The sequence below is a fragment of the Bubalus bubalis genome, chromosome X, assembly GCF_019923935.1.
Source record: "Bubalus bubalis isolate 160015118507 breed Murrah chromosome X, NDDB_SH_1, whole genome shotgun sequence".
Lineage (NCBI taxonomy): Eukaryota > Metazoa > Chordata > Mammalia > Artiodactyla > Bovidae > Bubalus > Bubalus bubalis.
This window is the reverse complement of record NC_059181.1, coordinates 34,972,737-34,983,258: the sequence shown is the minus strand read 5'-3', so window position 1 is coordinate 34,983,258 and position 10,522 is coordinate 34,972,737. Positions and strand designations below refer to the sequence as shown.

Here is a 10,522-nt window from a genome sequence, read left to right as displayed (position 1 = left end):
AATTGCAGTCCATCCTGCAAATAGAAAATGATTATCTCTGCTAATCTAAATGTATCCTCTCTGGACCCACACTTCTGTGACGTACACCAGTGCCCTCATCAATCCCAAAGAGACTTTATCATCCTCTCCTTAGTCATTCAAATCATGACCTTCAGAACCTTAATTTGGGAAATTCTTTCTCTTTCTATGCTATCTCCAGCCTTGCTTTTAACTTGGTGAGACCTTGTGAACCTACCTCTTGAGTGACTTTCCTGGCTCTCAAGGCACTGGCCTGGAGGGGCAGTTAATTTTGCTTGGTTTTGTCAGCAATGATGGTCTTTGATTTTTGATTGGACACTAATGAACCCTTCCATGAATACACTAGGGAGTGATTATTACACAGACACAAGAGGATCAATCAATTTTCAATCATGTTGCATTGAGGAGAACATAGGATATTAGGATAGGTTAATTGGCTGTGATGTCTATATTGTAAAAGTGGTTTGGGTACATAGGATTTTCAAGGTATTCATGAAGAAGATGAATAGACAGTCACTCACTGTTGCTATATATTCAATATACTGAAAGGTTGTTGTTGAATCACATGAAGACACCGGGATTCTTGGCACCTGGAGGAGAATTCAATCCGGGGCCAGAGACGAGGCTTGATCGCTCAGAGCTTTTGTGTAACAAAGTTTTATTAAAGTATAAAGGAGATAGAGAAAGTTTCTGACATAGGCATCAAAAGGGGGCAGAAAGAGTACCCCCTTGCTAGTGTTAGCAATGAAGTTATATACTCTCCAATGAATCCAAAGAATGTCTGGAGGTTGTAAAGACCTCGCCAGACCTACTCCCATAATTTACATTTTAAGATAAAAGAATTAGCCAGAAGGTTTAATCCAGAGACTGTCCTCAAGCAGGATACATTATTGTTATATAATCCTAAGGAATGTAGAGAAGGAAAAAGTTTGTCTTTTCTTCCTCCTTGAGAATTCCAGAGCCCTCTTCTCTCCTTGGGGACCCCTAGACTTCTTATCAACCTGCCTAGGAAATAACTCTCTCAATACTATATATAAATATTTTGTATGTTTTACTTCTTTGCTGTTTTCTAAAAGGTAACATGCAAGGGTCATTTGTGAGTCCCAGAAGAGTCCATTGAGATGACTGATGTGGGGAGATTTGGCCAATGTCAGTGTAAGTAGCATCTGGCAGTAAGCGAGAGAAGTAAATCAATACCACAATCTTAAAAACTTCTTGAGAACTTCTCTGAGACTTGGAAGATGATTCTAGATTCGTCTCTCCATGGCAGGCACCTGAAGTACAAGACATTCTACTTAATATTTATTGGCAAATGATCTCCCGAAGCCCTATTCATTATTAGGGAAGGGAAGTCACTCAGTTGTATCCAACTTTTTGCGACCCCATGGACTGTAGCCCACCAGGATCCTCCATCCATGGGATTTTCCAGGCAAGAGTCCTGGAGTGGGTTGCCATTTCCTCCTCCAGGGGATGTTCCCCACCCATGAATCGAACCTGGGTCTCCTGCATCGTAGGCAGATGCTTTACCATCTGAGCCACCAGGGAAGTCATTCATTATCAGGACTATATAGCAAGTAACTCTCAGTCTTTATTTGTTTTAGGATATTTGGGCTTCATAGTTTGCCTAGTTTAGAAATTTCATATTTATCTGAATATCTGAAATTGTCTTCAGTGTGGCCAGATAGCAAGAAATACCCTAATCCTCAGGTGTCAAGAAGACATAAACAGTCGAGGTCATAGTGTTAAATGCTCTTTGCTCACCCATCATTTGTGGATTATTTTAATACTGTAAGGGACTTGAACTAGATTAGGAATTTTCAACGTTCCTTCGGTAGTTTTACTTTTTAAAATGTCCTATAGAAACATTCTTTATAAAGAAGAATGTGAATACATTTTTTATAAAGAAGAATTGTGAATATGACCAATATATGGAAAGTGACAAGCTACATAAAGTCTCTCTTTATATAGCTATGGTCCTAGTTCCCATGATAAACTACAGAGCAACATGCAATCAGTAAAACCTTAAAAGACTTTTCAAGCATGACCAGTCCTTTGTTTTATTTTAAGTATACACTGGTGTTAGGAAATGATTCAGGGAGAGAGAACTGTTGCTTTATATACTTCTCACTATTTGTCCAATGCTTGTGAATATCAATGGCTCTTAAAATCACAGGACATCAAATCAATTCAGAGACTAGAGCAGCTACATGGGGAGTAGGGGGAGTGAATAGGAAAAGGTCTACCCTGGTCCACAAACCCCTTCCTGATCTTTAGAGGAAAAAGAACACACTATACTGTGTTGATGTTTGTAGCTTCATACTAAAAAAGGGAATCTGCAAAGGCAATAAAAGGTTTTATCTAGAGTTTCTTATTTGAGGGTCACTAATTTGTTCATTACTATGTGAATTTCCTGCAGAAAAGAGATAAGAATTTTCTGGGAATCTGAAAGTTCCACATGAAACTTACACTATCCTTAAAAAGAAAATACATATGCTAATTAAGAATTTGACTGTAAATTATATGAACTTTGGTCAGTTTAGTTCAGTTCAGTTCACCTGCTCAGTCATGTCCGACTCTTTGCGACCCCATGGATGGCAGCACACCAGGCTTCCCTGTCCATCACCAACTCCCGGGGTTTACTCAAACTCATGTCCGTTGAGTCAGTGATGCCATCCAACAATCTCATCCTCTGTTGTCTCCTTCTCCTCCCGTCTTCAATCTTTCCCAGCATCAGGGTCTTTTAAATGAGTCAGTTCTTCACATCAGGTGGCCAAAGTATTGGAGTTTCAGCTTCAGCATCAGTCCTTCCAATGAATATTCAGGACTGACTGGTTGGATCTCCTTGCAGTCCAAGGGACTCTCAAGAGTCTTCTCCAACACCACAGTTCAAAAGCATCAATTCTTCGGCGCTCAGCTTTCTTTATAGTCTAACTCTCACATCCATACATGACTACTGGAAAAACCATCAGATCAGATCAGTCACTCAGTCCTGTCCGACTCTTTGCAACCCCATGAATCACAGCACGCCAGGCCTCCCTATCCATCACCAACTCCCGGAGTTCACTCAGACTCACGTCCATCGAGTCAGTGATGCCATCCAGCCATCTCATCCTCTGGCGTCCCCTTCTCCTCCTGCCCCCAATCCCTCCCAGCATCAGAGTCTTTTCCAATGACTCAACTCTTTGCATGAGGTGGCCAAAGTACTGGAATTTCAGCTTTAGCATCATTCCTTCCAAAGAAATCCCAGGGCTGATCTCTTTCAGAATGGACTGGTTGGATCTCCTTGCAGTCCAAGGGACTCTCAGGAGTCTTCTCCAACACCACAGTTCAAAAGCATCAATTCTTCGGCACTCAGCCTTCTTCACAGTCCACTCTCACATCCATACATGACCACAGGAAAAACCATAGCCTTAACTAGCCGGACTTTTGTTGGCAAAGTAATGTCTCTGCTTTTGAATATGCTATCTAGGTTGGTCATAACTTTCCTTCCAAGGAGTAAGCGTCTTTTAATTTCATGGCTGCAGTCACCATCTGTAGTGATTTTGGAGCCCAGAAAAATAAAGTCTGACACTGTTTCTACTGTTTCCCCATCTATTTCCCATGAAGTGGTAGGACCGGATGCCATGATCTTCGTTTTCTGAATGTTGAGCTTTAAGCCAACTTTTTCACTCTCCACTTTCACTTTCATCAACAGGCTTTTTAGTTCCTCTTCACTTTCTGCCATAAGGGTGGTGTCATCTGCATATCTGAGGTTATTGATATTTCTCCAGGCAATCTTAATTCCAGCTTGTGTTTCTTCCAGTCCAGTGTTTCTCATGATGTACTCTGCATAGAAGTTAAATAAACAGGGTGACAATATACAGCCTTGATGAACTCCTTTTCCTATTTGGAACCAGTCTGTTGTTCCATGTCCAGTTCTAACTGTTGCTTCCTGACCTGCATACAAATTTCTCAAGAGGCAGATCAGGTGGTCTGGTATTCCCATCTCTTTCAGAATTTTCCACAGTTTATTGTGATCCACACAGTCCAAGGCTTTGGCATAGTCAATAAAGCAGAAATAGATGTTTTTCTGGAACTCTCTTGCTTTTTCCATGATCCAGCGGATGTTGGCAATTTGATCTCTAGTTTCTCTGCCTTTTCTAAAACCAGCTTGAACATCAAGAAGTTCACGGTTCACATATTGCTGAAGCCTGGCATGGAGAATTTTGAGCATTACTTTACTAGCCTGTGAGATGAGTGCAATTGTGTGGTAGCTTGAGCATTCTTTGGCATTGCCTTTCTTTGGGATTGGAATGAAAACTGACCTTTCCCAGTCCTGTGGCCACTGCTGAGTTTTCCAAATTTGCTGGCATATTGAGTGCGGCACTTTCACAGCATCATCTTGCAGGATTTGGAATAGTTCAACTGGAATTCCATCACCTCCACTAGCTTTGTTCGTCCATAGCCTTGACTAGAACTTTGGTCAAGTATGTATCAACATGCTCATATGTTTATACCTATGAGCAAGATTACAGAATCTATCTTAAAAACAAAACAATTATTAAGTACTGCTCCAAGCTAGGATTTGTACAGAACCTTGAGATATTAAAACATATAAAAAATAAAAGTTAAAAAAAAAAGAGCCCTGATCAGACCTTTTGTGCAAGTGCTCCCTGACTCGTATCGAAGACAGGGATAAGCAGGTAGTTTCCAGATCATATGGAAAGTGCTGTGATTGAGACCTTGGGGTGGAAACACAGATGTGGGGACCCGACTGGGGAATGAGAAAAGACTTCAAGGAAAACGTCATTTTTAAAAAGAATATTTGGAGTCTTCTATGTGCAGAGCAGACTGTAAACTCTCAAGACTGGCATGTCTAGGAACCTGTAAAGCAATGGTTGGAGCTCAGGATAAATGGGTTGGGGACTGACAGAAAACATGGGAACAAATGTTAAGCGGGAATAAAGGAGCTTAAGGTAATTCACATTCTTAGCTCAGTGACTACGTCAAAAAAACTGGACAGAAGATGGGTAAATATGGGACATTTATATTGAAACAGCCAGTTAGCAGGTGGATCTTAGAACATGGCTTTGATTCTGATATAAATTTTGTGACTTATTAGTAAATTGTTATGAGTCAAAAACAAAATTATACATGATAATACTTAGTACATAAATCGTGTTTTAAAGTGGTGGTTCTTAATCTCTAGTATGCATCAGAATTATCTGAGTTGATTGCTAAAAATGCAGTTCATTCTTTCCATTCTGATTCAGTATATTTGGGGCTAGATTAAAGAATCTATATTTTAACAAGTTTTCCAGGTGACTTTAAGGTTCACATATTAGTACAAAATACTGAAAAAGAGAAAAGGGGTGTGAATACCACCCTGAAAAACAGACAGTTAAACAGCAGTGAGCAGAGAGAAGAGGAGGCAGTGTTGTAAACTGAGAAGAAACTGAGAAGAAATGTATGAGAAATATCTAGATCCTGCTCCTGAGGTAAGGGTACTCCAGTCAGGGGCCCTGTCCCCACTAAGCCCACCAGAGCAAGGCATAGATCCTGAACAGACTGGACAATGTGGAATATTCTCCCTACCCTCTCTCCCCCTGGGAATAAAAGAGTTAATAGGGCATTACAAGGAGCCTAGGGCAAAGTTTTGAGACCTATCTAATCTCCCTGTAAGTACCTTACTGAAATTTACTTGCAGTAAGACAAAAATGGCATTTATTTAGGTGTTCCTTCTAACCAAAGTCAATGTTATAAAGGTTTGCTTGCAGCAACATCATTCAGTCTTTCTATTTCTAAAAAGATCTTCATTTTGCCCTTACTTTTGAATTACATTTTGTTGGGTGTAGAACTCTGGGTTCATAATTATTTTTTCTCTCAGCACTTTGAAACCATTATTCCATTTTTTTTCTGTCCTCTCTTGTTGTTAATGAGAAATATACTGTCAACTTGCCTTTACCATTTAGATAAACTGATTTTTCTTTATTCTAGCTTTTACATTTTTTCTTTTATTCTTCATTTCTTGAAACTGCTCTATTATGTACCTCTCTATGGATCCATTATGCTATTATTATTTTATTGTTACTATTCTGCTTGCTACTCAAAGTGCACTGATAATTTAAATACTTTTGTCTCTCTTCAGTGTCAGAAAATTCTCAGCGAATATCAAATATTCTTTTCATGCCAGTACCTGTATTATCTATATGCTAGGACATGTTTTCAAAGACATTAGTGAAGTTTAAGTGTAAAAGAACTCAACAGATCTTGTGGGAATATTAACTGCTCTTACATGTATTTTACCTCTTTTATTTTTTTACTATGTGGTAGGTGAAGTGTTAAGTGCTATCAGTCAGGATTAGTCTTTTCAGTGGTGTTCTGTTTAGAGTTTATCTTATCTATTAATTTTATTTCTATTTTTTATATTTTTGTTTCCATATTTCAACTGAATTCTTTTTTCTACCCATCTTATTTTATGCATGTAATTTTGTGTTTAGTATTTTCTTGTTCTTTTTATAAATGTTAGGTCCTCACACCTTTAAGTATTCTAACCATGCTTATTTTCAAACATTTATCTAACTATTTCATGGGCTTCCCTTATAGCTCACACGTTAAAGAATCTGCCTACAATGCAGGAGACCCAGGTTCTATCCTTGGGTTGGGAAGATTCCATAGAGAAGGAAATGGCAACCCACTCCAGTATTCTTGCCTGCAGAATCCCATGGACAGAGGTGCCCGGCAGAGCCTGGCCTGGATAGAGGAGTCCAAGAGATCACAAAGAGTCAGACACGACTGAGTGACTAACACACACACACATACACACACACAACTATTTCATAACATATGTATATCATCAGAAAATAACTCCTGTTCCAAGGTTTATTTTTTTTTGGCTCTGTCTTAACATTAGAATTCTACAAGCATTTTAGAGTTTCAGATCACAGGCAAGGAAAACTTTTTTTTTTTTTCTAAAGGAAACTTTTTTTTTTTCCTTTCTCTCTTTTTTCTCTCTCTAGGTTGCTTCCTCTCTGGCAGGAAGCTGTGAGGCTACTTCCATGAATGTCCTGGGGCATTAGTTGAGAAACAGCTTTCATAATGAAGGCTTGGGGCTCCTCCCTAGTAGGGGTATGAAGAATATACTGAAATGGTTAGTGAGCCCCAGGCAGCTCCGTCCTGAGGTCATGTCCATATCCTCAGGGTTACATCGCCTGGCAGCTCTGTGTAAGTTGTAGCCCCAGGCAGCAGTTGTCAGTATTTCTTTTCACCTTACCTTTATGAGTGATAGCCCCTGGATTTATGCAGTGAAGCTGACTCTGTTTTTCCATTTCAAAAGCAAGACCTCTAGTCCTTCTACTCCCAAAGGAGGTGAACTTATACCTCCCACCACTTGCTTTGGAATTTGGATCTTCAGCCTCATGTACAATTCCAGCTTTCTGTTTTGCCTCTGGCCTATGAAGATGTTTATCTTATCTAAGGTTCTTTTTTTTTTTTCTTAAATCTTTGACAATACTGTAGTGCAAAGGGGGATCCGTCAATGACAGAATGTGTACCAGTGTTTCTGGGTTAATTTTTAACTACACATTCTATTAGAGTTTTGCCAAATTAATTGATAAAGGAAATCCAACCACTTTCAAATGAAAATGGCTATGAGGTTTCTAAAATTTTACACCTATAGATGATAATCAGTCACTAAATTAATTTTTGCTCTGTTTCAGGAGATGCTTAACATTTAAAGAGTTGTGTAAAAATTTCCAACTCCATCAACTGGTTAAGGATATTGGGATTGTTTCCTCTTTATCAGCTATCACTGAGAAGAGACTTGATCTCCACATTTCAGGATTAGTTAAGTAATTTACTATGCCCTTTTCTGCCAGGGTTAACATATCCTCACTGAATATCAAATTGCTGAATCTTTGCTATTAAACTAACATGTTCCTGAGTAAAACTCTGTTGTGGAGACTTAAAATATTGTGATATGTAGAGTTTTTAAACTGAGGGCCCTATTTGAAATTACATCTACAGGGAGACCTTTGTTCTCTATTATAAAAAGCTCTTCATTAATTAACCTGAAGTAAAACACTAGATAATAATCTAATGTGACTGTGGGTAAGGCTGAATTTTAATGCTTAGATAGGTTAGCAATTAGTGTGATATTTATCCTCTAGTTCTCACTGTCATTGCTTAGGGCTGTTCCCTAGTAGCATTAACTTTCTAGGTGCAGGAACTTACAGTTGTGTGAAAGAAAGCCCTTTAGGTAGAAGTCTGCAGTGCGGCAGGGCTGTCAAGTACGGGACGTTGACTGTTGAGGGAGTACAGGCAATGTGCTCAGTTGTGTTGGACTCTTTGCAGCCCTATGGATTGTAACCTGCGAGGCTCCTCTGTCCATGGGATTCTCCAGACAAGAATACTGGAGTGGGTTGCCATTTCCTCCTCCAGAGGATCTTCCCAATTCAGGAATCAAACCTCTGTCTCCTTTGCCTCCTGCACTGGCAGGCAGATTCTTAACCACTGCACCACCTGGGAAGCCCTGGGGGCGTACAGGGGAGATACTAACAGAGGCTGATGAATGATTCTCATCCCCTACTGCTGACACAGAAACTTCTGACATGTATATAACACATAGATGAGGGCATCCCCACCCCATGTATAAGCTATCCAGGCAATAGTATGTTTCAGATTCCAAGAAAGGGTTTATATAGAGATATGTGCCTCATTCATGCCAGTAAGTCTCTCCTTACCAATCTGTTTTTGTAGTGCATCATAGCTTTCAAAAGGTAAATGTCACTGGACTCTAGATCTAAGTTCTCAATATCCATATTCATTCTCCTGCAGGACTCCAGTTAATTGGATAAAGAGCAGAGAACTGACTTTGGGAAAAACCATCAGATTGTTTCCTAGGAATTTGGGGTTGTGATGGGAGAATCTATTTTGGTATCAACTATTCAGTTAGGCTGAAACTCTAATACTTTGGCCACTTCATGCAAAGAGCTGACTCATTGGAAAAGACCCTGATGCTGAGAGGGATTGGGGGCAGGAGGAGAAGGGGACGACAGAGGATGAGATGGCTGGATGGCATCACCGACTCGATGCACATGAGTTTGGGTGAACTCTGGGAGTTGGTGATGGACAGGGAGGCCTGGCATGCTGCAATTCATGGGGTCGCAAAGAGTCAGAAATGACTGAGAGACTGAACTGAACTGATTAAGTTAGGTAAATTTGGGAGTTACCAGACAGTAAGGTATGCATCAATAAATGATGAAAAACATCAATAAAGCCCAACTTCGGACAGAGACATAAAGAACTAACAAACTGGAGCTGCTATGATGTGACTCACTTACTAATACCATTCCAATAGCTTGTTTGTATCACTAGGGAGGTCTGTCTGTATTGCATACTTAGGTTCCATGTGTTATACCTGGATCTTTCTGATATATCTCTCCTTTACATTTAAAACTTCAGGCAATAATTATTTATCCTGAATAAGTATACCAGATGGACTTGCTTCTGAATCAGTTTAAAGCAGCAGCACAAGAATATTATTACATGGATAATGGATATGTAATGTTTGAGATAGGAAGGGAAGAGGGCAATGAACAACCTTGAAGAGAATGGCATAGCCCGAGGACATGACATAAACTGATTAGAACCAACTAGATCCAAGAGCCAGGTACCACAACCATAAAGGTCAAAAGTAGGTAGTGGTTCCTTCCTGGAAATCCCCATTCCCTTCTCCAAAATAGCTGGAATACTTGTTCCACTCATTAGCCTATGAAATAACTCACCCTTATAAAAACTGACAACCCCATACCCTGGGGCCTCTCTTGCCTTCCAAGATGGCCCACACTCTGTCTACGGAGTGTGTTTCTTCCCTGAATAGACCTTCTTTCTCTTCACTATGGCTTGCTCTTGAATTCTTTCCTGCACGAAGCTAAGAACCCACACTCTGCAGCCATCTCAGGGACTCGGACGTGACCTGGGATGTGACCATCTTCCTGTGCCCCACTCTCTTTTCTGCAATAGATTCATGGCCTTCACTTTTTACCACATCAAGGTCAGAACAAGCTGGGGTGAGGTGGTCAAGTATATAACCAGATATAGAGAGAAGAAATGCCTATGTAGTATTACTTTTTATATATATATATATATCTGAGAGAAATGCTTCTTAGTGAACATAGTGGACATTCATGGTCTTTGTCCAAGAGAATCTCAGTATTACTCATTCATAATATCTCTGAACACAATCTCTGTTACAATTACAAACACGAACACACTATAATTTTTTACATAAACTTTAAAAAAGATTTTAAGGAAATTGTAGGTTCACATGTAGTGGGAAAAATGAAGAAGATTACATATAACTTTTGCTTAGTTTCCCCAATATTAACATCTTACAAAATTATAGTACAATACTATAATTAGGATATTGAAATTGATACAGGCCAATTCCATCACTACAAAGATTTTTCTTTCTTATTGCTTTTTAATGGACAAGCTTACCTCATTCTCACTCATCATCTCTTTA

General features: G+C 39.5%; 1 non-coding gene across 1 annotated transcript; it reads right to left on the bottom strand.

Moving 5' to 3' along the window:
• Positions 1-1,491: 1,491 nt before the first annotated feature.
• TRNAR-ACG lies at positions 1,492-1,563 on the bottom strand. Its single transcript has one exon. It is a non-coding gene; the product is annotated as a tRNA-Arg (tRNA).
• Between the last annotated feature and the right edge of the window lie 8,959 nt (positions 1,564-10,522).